The sequence below is a fragment of the Pleurodeles waltl genome, chromosome 4_2, assembly GCF_031143425.1.
Source record: "Pleurodeles waltl isolate 20211129_DDA chromosome 4_2, aPleWal1.hap1.20221129, whole genome shotgun sequence".
Taxonomy (NCBI): Eukaryota; Metazoa; Chordata; class Amphibia; order Caudata; family Salamandridae; genus Pleurodeles; species Pleurodeles waltl.
Window position 1 is genome coordinate 677455114 of NC_090443.1, and position 19087 is coordinate 677474200.

Genomic DNA, 19087 nt, shown 5'->3' on the forward strand with positions numbered 1-19087 from the left:
GCCATTACAGTCACTTTCTACGGCCACGCAAGCCACTCGAGTGCGCAGTGGCCTCACTGGCACCTCTGTTGTCGGCCTCAGTGGCAGTGCTGTGCTTGGCACCAGTGGTGGGCACTGCTAAGCTGCTGAGGCTAGATGTGTCCTCTGTGTCCCCTAGTCCCAGTTTACTGGGTGTAGCGGAGCGGTTACCCAGCATATTGTCCAGCACAGTAGTGATCTGAACCAGTCCCTGTGCCACATCCCTACTGCTGTGCGCTGCCTCCACCTGTGCGGCCACAGCACGCCGCAATATGAGGGCTGTTGAAGTAGCAAGGCGATTGACCGAGCGACAGAAACCACCAAACATGCCCATAAAACGCCTCTCCCGCCTGCGGTGGCTGACTCTGTTGTGCCGCAGCTCTGTGCACAGTTCCCTCACCGCAATTGTCAGCTCCCTGGTGTTCTCAGAAACTTGGATCTGTCCCTCATGCAGTTTTGTGAGGTTGGAATTAAGGCACTCCTACTGCCGATGCAGCCCCCCCATGTTGGCATTGTGTGCCTGCATCTGCCTTTGTAAAGCTGATATTTTCCTGTTTTGTAGGCGCTGCTGTTTCAACATAGCAGATTCCAGGCCACTGAAGACTGATGGCCCCTCTCCTGCTTCCATATGCCATGCGCCTGCATTCGAAGGCCTCCTGAGGGTTGTTGTGCTATGCTGGGGCTGTGACTCCTGCAGAACAGTGCATCTGCCATCTGGGGAAGGTGTGTGGCCGTCATCCCACATGTCGTCAGAGTCCTGGCTCAATTCGTGTAGCGGTACAGCCCTAGCCCTGCGTCTGATAGGCGCTATATTCTGTGACTCACTGGTGTTTGAGTCAGATGCAGGGTGGGTTTCAGTATCCCCTGCAATGGCACTTGCAGATGCTGCTGGGCCTGGGCCACCTGCAACAACAGTGTGCAGCATGTCAGTTATGTATGTATCACCAAAGGTTACACAATGGTAATAAATGTACTGTTACATCATATCACTATGTTGTGGGTGTTGTGTTCTTCTGGGTGTCGCTCGGCCTCATTACATTCTATGTGCTACTTTCAGCTCTGGGTTGTGGACTTCCACTCCCATAAGGCATTGTTGTGCTGCTTCTAAGATGTGGAATGGACTACTTATCACAATGCTTTGCACTACTTGCTAATTCCTAAGGGGCATTTGTACATACACATATGGGGTTACATTTCAATATTGCACTTACTTTTACTGGTGCTTGGTGTGCCGGATGTGTTGATGTCAGTGACCCCACTGACAGCTTCTGGGAGGAGTGTCAACTCCACCAGGTCTTCCATCGGGGTGGAGGGTGTCTCTGTGGATGGTCTGCCTCCTGTGCTCCTTGCCTCCTGTAGTCGTCTTGCCACCCTCTCCTTGGCACGAGAACGCAGGTCGTACCACCTCTTCTTGATCTCCTCCACAGAGCACCGCGCAACTCCCACAGCGCAGATTTTTGTTTGAATGTCTGCAAAGAGTCTGCGCTTTTCACTCTCAGCGACCTGGAGTGAGCTCTTTCCAAACAGACGGTCATGGCTCATCATCACCTCCTCAGTGAGCCCCTCCAGTTCCTGCTCACTAAACTTGAGTTTCCTTTTCCTCTCTCCCTTCTCCTTTCCCTCTGCAGAGGTGTCCATGGTGATGTGCAGTCCTGCCTTGTTCACAGACTTGCTCACTGTGGCTCAGCTGTGTCTCTCTCAGTGCTCCTTTGGGTGTTGCACCTGCAACCTGCCTAGGATGACTCACTTCCTGCTTGTGATGTCATCAGGCTCTGCCAGGTGTGCGTTCTTGCAACTTGCGATTTTCAATTACGGAATCGCAAATTGCATTCTCGCAAATTGCGATTCGGTATTTGGGCCTCGCAAAGCACAAATACCAATTTTAAAGAAATGGCTAATTCCGATTCGCAAATATGTTACATAGCATATTGCGACTCGGAAATAGCGATTTCTTAAAAATAGCTATTTGCGATTCGCAGACGGCTTTCTTGATACATCTGGCCCTTAGACTTTAAATTGAACCACGCTATGGAAATAATTAATCTTTTTAAACATGGAATTTTTCAATACCTTCATTGCTGTCTCGTAGAATTTAAAAGTATTCTTGCCCGAATTTATATGTATTGTTGTTACATTTAAATAGCGCTTCGTACACCGGACAAGGCAGCAAAGCGCTCCAGTTGCATCAATAGTAGGGCACCATTTTTCAGTCTATGGTTTCGAGGGTATTGTGCGTAGAATAACGTATGTGGAGATATGCTGGAGGTCTGTGAGGTTCAGAAGCGTGCAGTGCAGCAAGTATAGCAACACTTAAGCATATCATTGTAACTGTAAATTGAATTTATATAGCGCCTTCTAGACCCGAAGAGGCATTGATGAGATTTGCTTCGAGTAGCATCCTACTCTGGAACACAAGATTCAAGATTGATAGGTAGTAGGTCATTAGTATGTGCTTCCTTTTACCCTTGTGGATTAGTTGTGGTTAGATATGTTAAGTTTTTCTTTTAATCTCTTGATTTCTCGTGTGTTTTGCAGTGTTTTGAGTAGGAATATAATAATGGGAGTAAAAAGGACATTCGTAAATTGTTATTGGGAGTGGTGGACATGTGCAACTGTTAGTTGGGTGAGTTGGATAAAAAAAAGACAATGAGGTTTGAAAAGGATGTTTTGGAGGTCATAGTAGTCAGAAACTTTTTTTGGGGGTGTTAGACCTGACAGCCTTAGGGTGGTCACCCCTAACTTTTTGCCTGCCTCCATCCACTTTTTGGACACTGTTTTTGCTGGCTTTTAGACTCTGCGCACTTTATCACTGCTAACCAGTGCTAAAGTGCATATGCTCTCTCCCTTTAAACATGGTAACCATGGATCATACCTGATTGGACTATTTAATTTACTTATAAGTCCCTAGTAATGTGCACTTTATGTGCCTAGGGCCTGTAGATTAAATGCTACTAGTGGGCCTGCAGCACTGGTTGTGCCACCCACTCAAGTAGCCCCTTTACCTTGTCTCAGGCCTGCCATTGGAAGGCCTGTGTGTGCAGTTTCACTGTCACCTCGACTTGGCATTTAAAAGTACTTGCCAAGCCTAAACCTCCCCTTTCTCCACATATACGTCACCCCTAATGAGTGCCCTAGGTAACCCCTAGAGCAGGGTGCTGTGTGGGTGAAAGGCAGGACATGTACCTGTGAAGTTTACATGTCCTGGTAGTGTAAAACTTCTAAATTCGTTTTGCACTACTATGAGGCCTGCTCCCTTCATAGGCTAACATTGGGGCTGCCCTCATACAGTATTGAAGTGGTAGCTGCTGATCTGAAAGGAGTAGGAAGGTCATATTTAGTATGGCCAGAATGCTAATACCAAATCCTGCTGACTGGTGAAGTTGGATTTAATATTACTATTCTAGAAATGCCACTTTTAGAAAGTGAGCATTTCTTTGCACTTAAATCTTTCTGTGCCTTACAATCCACGTCTGGCTGGGCTTAGCTGACAGCTCCTTGTGCATTCACTCAGACACACCCCAAACACAGGGTACTCAGCCTCACTTGCATACATCTGCATTATGAATGGGCCTTCCTGGGCTGGGAGGGTGGAGGGCCTGCTCTCACACAAAGGACTGCCACACCCCCTAAGGGGACCCTGGCAGGCAGGATTGAACTGAATGGGGACCTGGTGCACTTCTTAGCCACTCTTTGAAGTCTCCCCCACTTCAAAGGCACATTTGGGTATAAAACAGGGCCCCTGCTCTACCTCATCAGACACTTGCTGGAGAAGGAACCTGAACCAGAAGCTGCATCCTGCCAAGAAGAACTGCCTGGCTGCTCAAAGGACTCACCTGACTCCTTTCTACAAAGGACTTGCTGTTGGCCTGCTGCCTTGCTGAACTCTTGTCTGGCTGCAAACGTGCTCTCCAAGGGCTTGGATAGAGCTTGCCTCCTGTTCCCTGAAGTCTCAGGACCAAAAAGACTTCTCTTTTTCATTTGGACTCTTCGTGCGCAGAAAATTTCGACGCACAGTTTGTTCCATGGCGAGAAAAACGCCGCACACCAACGCTGATCGACGCAACGCCTTCGGGGCGACCGGAACTTCGACGCACGGCCTCGCAAGGACAACACCGCCCGACATCCAGAGGGGAAATTGACGCGACTCCTGCTGTGAGAGCGAAACTTCAACGCACAGCCCCGCGGAATGACGCGCAGCCGGAAAACAAGCAGGCGAACCCACGCACAGACCCGGGACATCTGGTAATCCCCGCGACCCATAGAAAGAGACTGTCCGTGCGCCGGAAAATGACGCACGACTTCCCCACGTGAAAAATAACGACGCAAGTCCGTGTGTGCTGGTGAGGAATCGATGCACACACCATTTTTCCACGTATCTCTTACACTCCAAACCAGGTACTTTGTGCTTGAAAGAGACTTTGTTTGCTTTTTAAAGACTTAAGACACTTTATATCACTTTCCAGTGATATCACTACAATTTCACATTGCAACTTTATTAGTTTTGACCTGCAATTATCCTGATACATATTATATATTTTTCTAAACACTGTGTGGTGTATTTTTGTGGTGCTATATTGTGGTATTGTATGATTTATTGCCAAATACTTTACACATTGCCTTCTAAGTTAAGCCTGACTGCTCGTGCCAAGCTACCAGAGGGTGGGCACAGGCTAAGTTTGGATTGTGTGTGACTTACCCTGACTAGAGTGAGGGTTCTTGCGTGGACAGAGGGTAACCTGACTGCCAACCAAAAACCCCATTTCTAACAGGGGGGGTATGAGATTAGAGACATACCCACACACCTAAATATGTAGTGAAATGCATGCGTACATATATAACACAAATATATATATATGTATTGTTAGACTTTTCATCCTTGGCGTGGTCTCCCTTAACTTTGTGCCACTGTTCCCTAGGTTGTTGATGTGTGCTGGACTCTGATTTTACTGTTTTGTTACTCTGGGCACTTTACCACTGCTAACCAGTGATAAAGTGCAAGTGCTCCTGTTTAAAATGTGTACGTAATTGGTTCTCCATGATTGACATATTTGTTTTACTGTTAAATCCCTAGTAAAGTGCACTAGAGGTGCCCAGGGCCTGTAAATCAAGTGTTACTAGTGGGCCTGCAGCACTGGTTGTGCCACCCACATAAGTAACCCTGTAATCATGTCTCAGACCTGCCACTGCAGTGTCTGTGCGTGTACTTTTACACTATAAATTCAACTTGGCAAGTGTACCCACTTGCCAGGCCTAAACCTTCCCTTTTCTTACATGTAAGGCACCCCTAAGGTAGGCCCTAGGTAGCCCCAAGGGCAGGGTGCAGTGTATGGATAAGGTAGGACATATATTAATGTGGTTTATATGTCCTGACAGTGAAATACTGCCAACTTCATTTTTCACTGTTGCAAGGCCTGTCTCTCTCATAGGATAATATGGGGGCTACCTTTAAATATGATTAAAGTGTAGATTCCACTAGAGGGTAGATGGACATGTGGAGGTTGGGGTCCCTGAACTCACAATTTAAAAATACATCTTTTAGTAAAGTAGATTTTAAGATTGTGCGTTTGAAAATGCCACTTTTAGAAAGTGAGCATTTTCTTGCTTAAACCATTCTGTGAATCTGCCTTGTTTGTGGATTCCCTTTCTGGGTCAGTTTGACAGTTGGGTTGTTTTTCAACCTCACACTACACAGTGACACAAAGGGAGCTGGGGTGTAACCTGCATTTCCTGATTAGCCATCTCTGCTAGGAGGGAGGGGTGGAGAGGTCACTCTCATCTGAAAGGACTGTGTCTGCCTCTGACAATGCAGACTCCAACCCCCTGGTGTGTGTCTGAGGCCTTGCCTGGGCAAGTCAGGATTTCACAAGTAGGTGTGAGTCCCCTTTGAAGAAAGGTGACTTCAAAGACTAAAATGGGTATAAGAAGGACACCCAAATCTACAGACTTCAGAAACACTTCTGGAACCAAGAGGAACCTCTGCCTGGAGAAGAGCTGATAGCTGAGGAAGAAGTGCTGCCCTGCCTGTGACTGTGCTTTGTGGAGCTTTCCTGCAGTGCTGCTTCTGCCAGAGTAAGAGGGCAAAGACTGGACTTTGTGTGCCTTCCGTCTTGTGAAGAAATCTCCAAGGCCTTGAGTTAGAGCTTGCCTCCTGTTGTTTGAAGTCTCAGGGACAGCAAAGACTTCTCTCTGCCAGCAGCTGGAGTCTCTGGAGAGACTCCTGCTCTGACAAGTGGTGCCCTATCCAGTTCCTGGGCCCTTGAAAGGAAAGCTGGTAGAAATCCAAGGAAATCGACTTCGGACGACTCCGGACCGACGCCGCTGCTGAATCCGGTGACCCCACCTGCACCCGACGCCGTAACCTTCGCTGGAACGCGACGCTCTTCGCAGGCCCGACGCAGCTGCAGCCCCGCTGAAGTCCACGACTCCGTGGAAATCACCGCACCACGTCGTGACCGACGCCGCTCGAAGTGCACGGATTCAAAGTTTTGCACAGACGCCGCGATCCCCGACTTCACGCATCGGCTTGTTTTCACTCTTCACCAAAGGTACTGTACTTGGTGGTCTACACTACTCCGTGTCCGGTGCCGCTGGTGTCGGCTTGTTGGGAACAACTCCGTCACGACAACGTGTTAACATCTCATCGAAGCATTTTTGTTTCTAAACGCTATTTTTGAGTTTAATCTTTAAAAATTCATAACTTGACTTGTGTATGTCGGATCTTTGTCATTTTGGTCTTGTTTTGTTTAGATAAATATTTCCTATTTTTCTAAATGGGTGTTGTGTCATTTTGTAGTGTTTTCCTTAAGTTACTGTGTGTGTTGGTACAAATACTTTACATCTAGCGCTCTGAACTTAAGCCTACTGCTCTGCCAAGCTACCAAGGGGGTAACCAGGGGTTAGCTGAGGGTGATTCTCTTTTACCCTGACTAGAGTGAGGGTCCTTGCTTGAACAGGGGGTAACCTGACTGTCAACCAAAGACCCCATTTGTAACATTGGTGATCAGTGGTTGGGATTTGGACTTGTGTTTGTACTTGACATACAGTAATTAAGTATACACTACTGTTTTGATCTCAGACCACTACATGACCACATACTACTAGTCTTGTGATTTTTGTTTTTTTCTATTTGGGCTGTTTTTGCTCTGCATTCATTTTTTTTCTCACTGATTCCTTGACTGACTTTCTTTGGAACTTCATTTGGGAACTTGTTTTTCTGCCTTTGGAACTTTACACTTGTTTTTGAATCTTCATCATGTCCCATGCTGGAGATGCATCAGTTGGAGCTGACTTTGACCTTGAGAAATTTGAGAGTTATACCAAAGCTCAGTTGAAGCAGTTCTGTAAAAGTTTTGACTGTCCCATTAAGAGCTCATCCAGGAAGGAGGAGCTGCAAAAGGCGCAGAGGGCCTGGGTGACAGCCAAAAGCACTGAAGGGCACACAGAGGATGAGGGAGATGAGGAGGATGAGGAAGAGTGTTCAGTACACAATGGTATTGTGGGTTGGCCTCTTATGTCCAGGGAGAAGGTCTCCAGGGCAGGTAGCAGTGTCTCATCCAAGGGTCTGACACCTGAGGAGTTACAGGACAGACAGGCAGAAAGGGAGTACCAATTGGAGCAGAGGAGGCTAGCCCTTGAGGAGAGGAAGTTAGCAATGGCTCATGAGCTTAGCTTGAGAGAGATGGATCATAGAAGCCAGTCCAGTAGTGATGGTGGCAGCAATCCTACAGTGCAGCCTGAGAGAAGGGTACACATCCCAAAAGACCTTGTGAGGGATTATAAGAGGGAGGATGATATCTACTTGTGGTTCAAGGGTTATGAGTCAGGTCTCCACATGGACCTGGTCCCTGACGCTCATTGGGGGGAAGCCCTGTGGAAGCATATTGAGGCAGAGGGGAGGGACACACTGACAGCGTTAGGGGATGCTCAGGACCTCACCTACCCTGTCATGAAGGAGGCCTTACTCACCAGGTATGGTCTCACCCCTGAGCAATACAAGGAGAAGTTTAGATCCTACAAGAGAAAGGAATCCCAAACATGGTTGGAATGTGTTGATTCTTTTTGCAGGTCACTGGATGGTTGGGTGAAGGGCAGTAAGGTAAACACGTATGAGGGGCTTTACAGTTTAATTGCTTGGGAGCACTTGTACAGTTTATGTTTTCCAGAGCTGCGCCAGCACCTCATTGACAGCAAGCTGACTGACCCCAGGAAGCTTGCACAGGAAGCGGATCGCAGGGAGAGCACCAGGGACCAAAAGAGGTATGGGGGAGACCACGCCAAGGGTGGGCAGGGTCCCTCTCAGAAGAAAGGGGGGGATAAGGGCAAACAGGGGGAGTTCTCTAAAGGGCCCTAAACTGATTCCCAGGGTAAGGATTCCCAACCCCCCAGTGAAAAGAAGCCATGGTTGTCTAAAGGGAAGCCAGTGGCAGGTGGTCCCCCACGTAAGTGCTATGCATGTGACCAGGTGGGTCATGTGAGGGGGGACCCCAAATGCTCCAAACGTACACCAGCACCCACTGGTGCACCGTCCCAGGGTTTGGCGAGTGTAGCGCTTGGGGAGGAGTTGGTTTCAGGTGGGTGGGAACCAGCAGAAATGACCCTTGTCTCACTAGGGGACAGTGAGATGGTCCAGAGAAACCTAGTGCCTGATAACACTAAGAAGTACAGGCAATGGGTGACCATCAATGGACAGAGGGTGGAGGCTATGAGAGACACAGGAGCCAGTGTGACAACAGTGAGGAGTCACCTGGTGTCTGAAGAGCAGATTGATCCCCGGGTACTTCACCAAGTAGTTGCGGTAGACAACTCTGAGCACCTCTGCAGAGTGGCGCAGGTTCCCTTTGAATGGGAGGGGGGTCTCAGGTTCCTGGAATGTAGCTGTGAGTCCAACCATGCCTGTTGATTGTTTGCTCGGCAACGACCTGGAGGATTCCCCTTGGAAGGAGGTGGAACACAGGTCTCACTTGGAGATGTTGGGTCTGCCTGGGTGGGTATGCGTATCCACCCGGTCTATGGCAGCCCATCAGGGTAGTCAAGAGCCCCTGGAGCCTGAAACAGTGGCCCAGGGGACCGCCAAGAAGAGGAAGGGTAGGGGGCACGGGAAACCGGCCCCGAGGTTCCCACGGTCTGGGAGGAGGCGGAGCCTGAGGGTGACGCCCCGGAACCTACAGGGGAGCAGGTGGCTGAACTGGGGGAGGTCCCTGAGCTGTCACAGTGGCAGCAGGAAGGGGGACCCACCAGGGAAGCATTCTGCACAGCGCAGAAGGAGTGCCCTACTCTTGAGGGGTTGCAGCAGCAGGCTGCAGCCCAGGCGGCTGGCGAGTCGCCAGGTACTCACCTGATATATTGGGAGGATGGCCTCCTGTATAGTGAGCCTAAGGTTCCTGAGCCTGGGTCAGCTCATATGCTGGTGGTACCCCAGTGCTTCAGGGCCTTCCTACTGGGTTTGGCTCATGATGTGCCTTTGGGAGGACATCTAGGGCAGGACAAGACCTATAAGAGGCTTGTCTCCCACTTTTACTGGCCTTTGATGCAGAAGCAGTCAGCTGCTTATTGTAGGTCTTGTCAGACTTGTCAGGCAAGTGGCAAGAGTGGGGGGAAATGCAAAGCTCCCCTCCAATCTTTACCTGTAGTCAGTACTCCCTTTGAAAGGGTAGGAATTGACATTGTGGGGCCTCTGGATCCCAAGACAGCCATGGGCAACAGGTTCATCCTGGTCTTGGTGGACCATGCCACTCGGTACCCAGAAGCCATTCCTCTAAGGACGGTCACTGCCCCCATGGTGGGACGTGCCTTGATGGGAGTTTTTACCCGCATGGGGTTCCCCAAGGAAGTGGTATCCGATAGAGGTACAAACTTCATATCCACTTATATGAAGTCTCTGTGGAAGGTGTGTGGGGTAACGTACAAGTTCACCACACCTTACCACCCCCAAAGTAATGGTCTGGTTGAGAGATTCAACCGCACCTTGAAAGGCATGATTCAGGGCCTGTCAGAGCCCTTGAGGCGTAAGTGGGACCTCTTCTTGCCATGCCTTCTGTTCGCTTACAGGGAGGTGCCCCTTTGAGCTCATCTATGGCCACCCTGTGAGGGGACCACTCAGTTTGGTGAAGGAGGCTTTGGAGAAAGCTCCTAGTAAACCACCCCAGGATGTATTTAACTACATGCTGGCACTAAGAAACCAGACTGCCCGCTTCAGGAGTCTCACTCAGGAGAACCTGGAAGCAAGCCAGGAGGATATGAAACGGTAGTACGACCAGAATGCCACTCTGGTTGAGTTTCGGTCTGGACAAAAAGTGTGGGTCATGGCACCAGTGGAGCCTAGGGCTCTCCAAGATAAGTGGACTGGGCCTTTTGAGGTGGTGGAAAGAAAGACCGAGGTCACCTATCTGGTAGACTTGCAATCCCTCCGGAACCCTTTGAGGGTTCTACATGTCAACCGCCTCAAACCAAACTTTGAGCGAACTGAGCTATCCATGCTCCTAGCAACAGATGACGGGGTGGAGGAAGAGAGTGAGCCTCTTCCTGACCTCCTGTCTGCAGGAGAGAAAGATGGGTCTGTGGAGGGAGTGACCCTCTCCCTGACTGAGGAACAGCAGAGGGACTGTCGCCACGTGGTGGGACAGTTCGCCTCGCTGTTTTCCCTGATCCCAGGAGTCACACACCTGGGCACACATGATGTGGACACTGGGGACAGTACACCTGTTAAACATAAGGTTTACAGGGTGACTGACAGGGTCAGGGCTTGCATTAAGGAGGAAGTCTCCAAAATGTTAACACTAGGGGTTATTGAGCACTCCAGCAGTCCTTGGGCCAGCCCAGTGGTATTGGTCCCAAATGCTGCTGCTCCTGGTGCCACTCCGGAAATTAGGTTCTGTGTGGACTACCGGGGTCTCAATGCGGTCAGCAAGACTGACGCACACCCCATCCCCCGAGCTGATGAGCTCATTGATCGGTTAGGAGCTGCCAAGTACCTCAGTACGTTTGATTTAACATCTGGGATGAAGAATGCCCCTGCCACCTTTCAGAGGTTGGTCAACCAGGTGTTGGCAGGACTGGATGAGTTCAGTGCCGCCTACCTGGATAACATTGCTGTGTTTAGTTCCACATGGGAGGAACACCTGCAACACCTCTGGAGAGTGTTAGAGGCCCTGCAGAAGGCAGGCCTCACTATTAAGGCGAGCAAGTGGCAAATAGGGCAGGGTTCTGTGGTGTACCTAGGACACCAGGTGGGGAGTGGCCAGGTGGCACCCCTACAGCCTAAGATTGACACGATTCTGGCTTGGGAGCCTCCCAAGACCCAGACTGAAGTGAGAGCCTTTTTAGGTCTCACAGGATATTACAGGAGGTTTGTTAAGGGATATTGTACCATTGTTACCCCCTTAACTGAGTTGACTTCTAAGAAGCAACCCAAGAAGGTGATCTGGACAGAGGCTTGCCAGAACGCTTTTGATGCCCTGAAGGCTGCCATGTGCACAGCACCTGTGCTGAAGGCACCTGACTACTCCAAGGAGTTTGTTGTGCAAACAGACGCCTCAGAGCATGGTATTGGAGCAGTACTCTCACAGCTGAATAAAGAGGGCCTAGATCAACCCGTAGCCTTCATTAGCAGGAGGTTACTACCCAGGGAACGTAGGTGGAGTGCCATAGAACGTGAAGCGTTTGCTGTGGTCTGGGCACTGAAGAAGCTAAGACCCTACTTGTTTGGGACTCACTTCCGAGTTCAGACCGACCACAGGCCCCTCAGATGGTTAATGCAGATGAGGGGTGAGAATCCAAAACTGTTGAGGTGGTCCATTTCCCTACAGGGGATGGACTTTACTGTGGAACACCGTCCTGGTACAGAGCACGCCAATGCTGATGGTCTGTCCAGGTTCTTCCTTCTTAGTGACGAGAACTCCCATGAGGTTGGGTAGTTGCTCCCCACTTTTAGCTGGGGGGACACGTGTTAGACTTTTCATCCTTGGCGTGGTCTCCCTTAACTTTTTGCCTCTGTTCCCCAGGTTGTTGATGTGTGCTGGACTCTGATTTTACTGTTTTGTTACTCTGGGCACTTTACCACTGCTAACCGGTGATAAAGTGCAAGTGCTCCTGTTTAAAATGTGTACGTAATTGGTTCTCCATGATTGTCATCTTTGTTTTACTGTTAAGTCCCTAGTAAAGTGTACTAGAGGTGCCCAGGGCCTGTAAATCAAGTGTTACTAGTGGGCCTGCAGCACTGGTTGTGCCACCCACATAAGTAACCCTGTTATCATGTCTCAGACCTGCCACTGCAGTGTCTGTGCGTGTACTTTTACACTATAAATTCGACTTGGCAAGTGTACCCACTTGCCAGGCCTAAACCTTCCCTTTTCTTACATGTAAGGCACCCCTAAGCTAGGCCCTAGGTAGCCCCAAGGGCAGGGTGCAGTGTATGGATAAGGTAGGACATATAGTAATGTGATTTATATGTCCTGACAGTGAAATACTGCCAACTTTGTTTTTCACTGTTGCAAGGCCTGTCTCTCTCATAGGATAATATGGGGGCTACCTTTAAATATGATTAAAGTGTAGATTCCCCTAGAGAGTAGATGGACATGTGGAGTTTGGGGTCCCTGAACTCACAATTTAAAAATACATCTTTTAGTAAAGTTGATTTTAAGATTGTGCGTTTGAAAATGCCACTTTTAGAAAGTGAGCATTTTCTTGCTTAAACCATTCTGTGACTCTGCCTTGTTTGTGGATTCCCTGTCTGGGTCAGTTTGACAGTTGGGTTGTTTTTCACCTCACACTAGACAGTGACACAAAGGGAGCTGGGGTGTGACAATGCAGACTCCAACCCCCTGGTGTGTGTCTGAGGCTTTGCCTGGGCAAGGCAGGATTTCACAAGTAGGTGTGAGTCCCCTTTGAAGAAAGGTGACTTCAAAGACTAAAATGGGTATAAGAAGGGCACCCAAATCTACAGACTTCAGAAACACTTCTGGAACCAAGAGGAACCTCTGACTGGAGAAGAGCTGATAGCTGAGGAAGAAGTGCTGCTCTGCCTTTGACTGTGCTTTGTGGAGCTTTCCTGCAGTGCTGCTTCTGCCAGAGTAAGAGGGCAAAGACTGGTCTTTGTGTGCCTTCCGTCTTGTGAAGAAATCTCCAAGGGCTTGAGTTAGAGCTTGCCTCCTGTTGTTTGAAGTCTCAGGGACAGCAAAGACTTCTCTCTGCCAGCACCTGGAGTCTCTGGAGAGACTCCTGCTCTGACAAGTGGTGCCCTATCCAGTTCCTGGGCCCTTGAAAGGAAAGCTGGTAGAAATCCAAGGAAATCGACTTCGGACGACTCCGGACCGACGCCGCTGCTGAATCCGGTGACGCCGCCTGCACCCGACGCCGTAACCTTCGCTGGAACGCAACGCTCTTCGCAGGCCCGATGCCGCTGCAGCCCCGCTGAAGTCCGCGACTCCGTGGAAGTCACCACACCACGTCGTGACCGACGCTGCTCGAGGTGCACGGATTCAACGTTTCGCACAGACATCGCGATCCCCGACTTCGCGCATCGGCTTGTTTTCTCTCTTCACCAAAGGTACTGTACTTGGGGGTCTACACGACTCCGTGTCCAGCGCCGCTGGTGTCAGCTTGTTGGGAACGACTCCGTCACGACGCCGTGTTAACATCTCATCGAAGCCTTTTTGTTTCTAAACGCTATTTTTGAGTTTAATCTTTAAAAATTCATAACTTGACTTGTGTATGTCGGATTTTTGTCATTTTGGTCTTGTTTTGTTTAGATAAATATTTCCTATTTTTCTAAACTGGTGTTGTGTCATTTTGTAGTGTTTTCCTTAAGTTACTGTGTGTGTTGGTACAAATACTTTACACCTAGCGCTCTGAAGTTAAGCCTACTGCTCTGCCAAGCTACCAAGGGGGTAAGCAGGGGTTAGTTGAGGGTGATTCTCTTTTACCCTGACTAGAGTGAGGGTCCTTGCTTGAACAGGGGGTAACCTGACTGTCAACCAAAGACCCCATTTCTAACATGTATATATCCTCAAAACAAACACTCTCTGGATTCCAAGAGCACCAGGATGCCTCTGTACACTAAATCGGATTCCGTGAACAAGGCGTAATGCTGAAACACGTTGGAGTTGTCATGTTTAGCTGTTAAATAAATTAGTGATTTAGTGTACGGATGCGTCCTGGTCCTCTTGGAATCCAGAGAGTGTTTATTTTGAGAATATGGGGCGTCTCGGAGCCCGACCAGGACCGCTGTGACATTAGCGACCGCACTCTGAGACTATTTTTGTGGAGTGTTATATATGTATATATTTATATATATATATATATATCATATGTGTGTGTGTGTGTATATATATATATATAAATATATATACAAAAAGCTCGTAGGCTCACCCAACTTAAGGTGAAAGACTTTTTGAAAAATTTCTCTATCTTTAAATCAAATGACTGCATTTACCATGATGCATTGGGGCTATTTTATGCTGGAGTGTGAGGCAGTGTGCTCCCTTTTTTTGTGTGTCTAATTGACGGCTCCCGTGAGCCTACGAGCTGACGAGCTCTGGTGATGCACCTGTTCGCCTACTGAGTGGTACAAAAACCTGTGAAGATGTTCGGAGGCATTTCAAGCAACCCCTTCAGATATATTTTCTCTCTGCTGATGACGGCCGAAAGCCAGAAACACGTGTCCAGAGATACGGCACTTGCTGCACCTACTTAAGGTGAAAGACTTTTAGAAAAATGTCTCTATCTTTAAATCAGATGACTACATTTACCATGATGCATTGGGGCTATTTGATGCTGGAGTGTGAGGCAGTGTGCTCCCTTTTTTTGTGTGTCTAATTGGCGGCTACCGTGAGCCTACGAGCTGACGAGCTCTGGTGATGCACCTGTTCGCCTACTGAGTGGTACAAAAACCTGTGAAGACGTTCGGTGGCACTTCAAGCAACCCCTTCAGATATATTTTCTCTCTGCTGATGACGGCCGAAAGCCAGAAACACGTGTCCAGAGATACGGCACTTGCTGCACCTACTTAAGGTGAAATACTTTTTGAAAAATGTCTCTATCTTTAAATCAAATGACTGCATTTACCATGATGCATTGGGGCTATTTTATGCTGGAGTGTGAGGCAGTGTGCTCCCTTTTTGTGTGTCTATATATATATATTTTCTCTAAAAAAAAGACAAAGGTTACAGGGAGCCTATAGTTAGTCTCACATTTTATACATACAAAACCATAGAAGTAATCTCAACTAACTATAACTCGTGCCCTAAGGTAACTATAACTTGCACCCCCTGTCATGCATAGTACGTTTTTTCATCAATAATGTTACTGCAAATATTCCATTCATATTATCAATTATCTTAGCAAAGATGTCATGAGTGTCGTAATTCATGGGGTAATTTGCAGTGCATGGCAAGGGCGCAATGTCCCTGTAACTTTGTTTTTTTCATTGAATATGTTTTTTCTTTACTTCTATTTCCTAACTAGAACGTCCCTGTAGCCTTTGTTTTTTTCAGTGAATTTCTATGTTTTTTTTAACATATAGTAGTTTTTATTACTATATGTTAATCTAACCTCCGTTAATCCAAAGGCCGTGTGCAGAGGCGGTTGGCCACAGGGCCTCTCAGGAGTCACCCCCCTATAAGCACCCAACCTTGCACCATGCACAACCTTCGCTCGTGTGCAGCAGGGGTTGCCTACAGGGCATGGCCTGCAGCCAGACCCTGTGGCCAACCCTCCTAAACACCCAACCCTACACTGCTCACAACCCTTTGGCCATGCGCAGCGGGAGTTGCCACAGCCTATCCCTCTATGTTTGAGAATTGGTGTGAGAGTGTGTATATGGGGATGACACTGGTTGTGAGTTTCTCTGTGTGGGTGTGAGAGTGCATGCATCAGTGTGTTAGTGGGTGCATCAGTGTATGTGCAGGTCTGTGAGTGGGTGCACAAGGGTGTCAGTGGGTCAGTGAGTGGGTGCTTGAGGGTCTGAGTATGGCTGTTAGTGGGTGCACAAGGGTTTGAGTGGGTCTGTGAGTGGATGCGTAAGGTTATGCATGGGTGTGTGAGTTGGAGAAAGATTGAAAGAGAGTAAAAGGAGAGAGATAGGGAGTTCTTTAGGCTCTGATGGATGATATACTTAGAATGAGATATTGCTGGACAAATTGAAAAGAAAAATGTATTTGTCAATTAAAAAGAGTCACATCACCTTTCAGCATGAACCTTTTTGAAGTTTAAAAGAAATTAAAGGAGGGCAACGATCACAGACACACCTGGAGTAAAACCCCTAATTGTCAGTGTGAGGGTCCGTGACCATAACCATTAGGCTACATGTGACTGCTTGATGTCCTCTTTCCAGACATGCCTATGACATGCAACCTACACATCTTAGAGGAAAAAAATTTGAATGCTCTTTACTAGGAAAGTTTAACAGTCAAAACATGAGTAAATAAACAAACACACTGCCAAACACTATTTGGATTTGAACCTTGGGTTGGGACCGCTAAGGGGTCAGGTTGACTCTACACTGGCCCTCGTTTTTGTTTTAGTTTTTTTTTAAACTTTTTTTGTGGCTAACAGTTCCTGGTTTGAAGTGTTGGCAGTCAATCACAGCTGTACATTTCCCTGCATGAGCTTGCCTTTTTTTACGAAATTGTCACGGCTAGAGATATACACATTTATTTTCCCTTTAATATCTCCAAAACTACTGAACGTATTTACGTCAAATAAGTGAAAACACAATCTACAACCCGAAAGCTAGCTGTCTGCCAACTTTTGTGTAATTCCGTCGAGTGGTTCAGGCCGAAGTCATGTCTTAAGGACTATGGGAATTAACATGGAAAACACACCTTTTTTTTACCCTTCCTTTATTTTGGCCGTCACTTGATGGATCACCCCAAAACTTTCTGTGTGCAACAAGAATCACCGGCATACATTTATTGCAACATTTTATAAAGATTTGTCAAACAGTGCCAAAGATATAGGCTAGTCAAAAAATGCTTTTTCTATGGTAACATGGTCCTAACTATAACTACATAGTGGTCGCCACTGCGCAGCCACATCCAGGACCAGCCTCCACAGGAAATGTCCCTGTTTCACCAATAACTCCAGCACCACCCAGCGAATAACCAAAAAACCTCCACTAAAAAAGCCACCGGAGTTCCCTCCTGGAAACCCTTGGGGTGAACCTCCATGCAGGGTCCAAGAAAAGAAAGGCCCCAAAATTCTTTTTTCAAATGCAGCGTCACCAGGGACTACCCCACAGCAACACAGCCAAAAGGCTGAATGAATGACACCAGATTTGGTAGAAAGCTTTACCCAGAAAGAATACTTTTTTTTTTAAATTATTATTATTTATTTCTGCAGGAGCGGAGCAAATACAGACAAATATAGTCCATCAGTGTACATACATTAGCTATTGGAGTCAGCCAATAATCAAATACAGCAAGAAGAGAGTTCCAACATGCTCAAAGCATCAGAGTCCAGGCAACGCCTGATACACTGATCAGAGGAAATAGCATTAGAGCACACCGCTAGGATAGAAGCTGAATGCTGTCACTCTCCCAGGGTGGAAAAAACAACAACAACCAACAAGATATTGATGGGGGGCGGCAGAGCGGACACAGGCAGCAGGAGCATCCAACATAACAGCATACATGGCACTGACGGGTAACGACAAGCCAATCCTCCATGTGCATGACCACTCAGACTGAAAGAAGCGCATCGCATTTCATTTATGAGACTCCAAGAAGGAGCGTAGCGGAGCCCAGATATCCCTGGGGCGAGAGCACTCAGGGGCCAGTTCCCAAAAAGTAATTAATTGCTCCTTACAGAACACCGCATCCCGCAGCCAACCAGCCCCACAAGGGGCCCTGCCCTTCCCCCAGCACATCGCCACTCTTCTTTTAGCCAGCAACAGAAGCATTCCCACCAATCGTCTCCAAACCGGTGGCACCTCACCCACCAGTCCAAGCAGCGCCAACACAGGGGAGAGAGGTAGATCCAAGCCAGTCATTTCCGCAATCGCCTGCATCACCTCCAGCCAAAAGGCACGCACTTCCCCGCAATTCCACGCCAAATGCATGAAATCGGCATCCGGCGCGCTGCACCTTTCACACTGTGCATCTGCACGCAGTCCCATAGCATACAAACTTCGAGGGGTGTAATATAAACGATGTAGAAATTTGGAATGAATAAGCCGCAGTCGATAGTTCGGCAACAGCACTCTCATGTGCGCACAGCAGCTTCTCCACATTGCCTCAGAGACATCCTCCCCAACATCCAGCTCCCACTTTGCCTTATCAGCCATAGCTACATCGCTCTGCTGTTCCTGCAAACACCCATACAGCTTGGTAATGAGTCTACGCGGTGACTGCGCACACCACAGCATCTCCAGTGCCTGGCATATCTTTGGCATCGCCGGGAGGCCGGCAAATCTCGCACGGAGCATCGCATAAACACGCAACACATATAACCGATGTAAAGCATTGTCAGCTCCAGCGCTAAGTGACTCCTCCGGAGAAATCAATCACTCCCCCTCAAACCAGTCTCCCAATGACGTCAGTCCGGAGTCAACAAGGAAGTCTTGCATCCGCACATCCCGGGACATTCTCTCATCAGCAACATCTAGCACCGGCATCGCAGGAGCAAAGGGTTCACACGCCCCTGACCGGTGTAGTAAAGCCGCCCAAGCTCCGACCCAGAAAGAATACTTCTTGTGGTTTGGTCTAATTCCATTCAGTAGCCTTCAAGAAATCGAGGTTCAAAACCCACAGACATCCAGACTGTTGGGCTGAAATTGAAAAATTCAAGGTGAGGGGGCCCCTTCAGAAGTACTGCTGTGTTTTGCTGGCCACAAAATGAACAGGAATGCTGCCTCAGCCATCACAGGTGATAAAGAGTAAGTTTTATTAATAAACTAGGGCTAGATGTAGGAAAGGATTTGCAACTCGCAAACGGCAAAAACTGCCGTTTGCGAGTTGCAAATCGCATTTTCCTATGCAGAAATGCATTCTGCGAGTCGGACCGACTCGCAAAATGCATTTCAGAATCGCAAATAGGAAGGGGTGTTCCCTTCCTATTTGCGATTCCTAGTGGTATG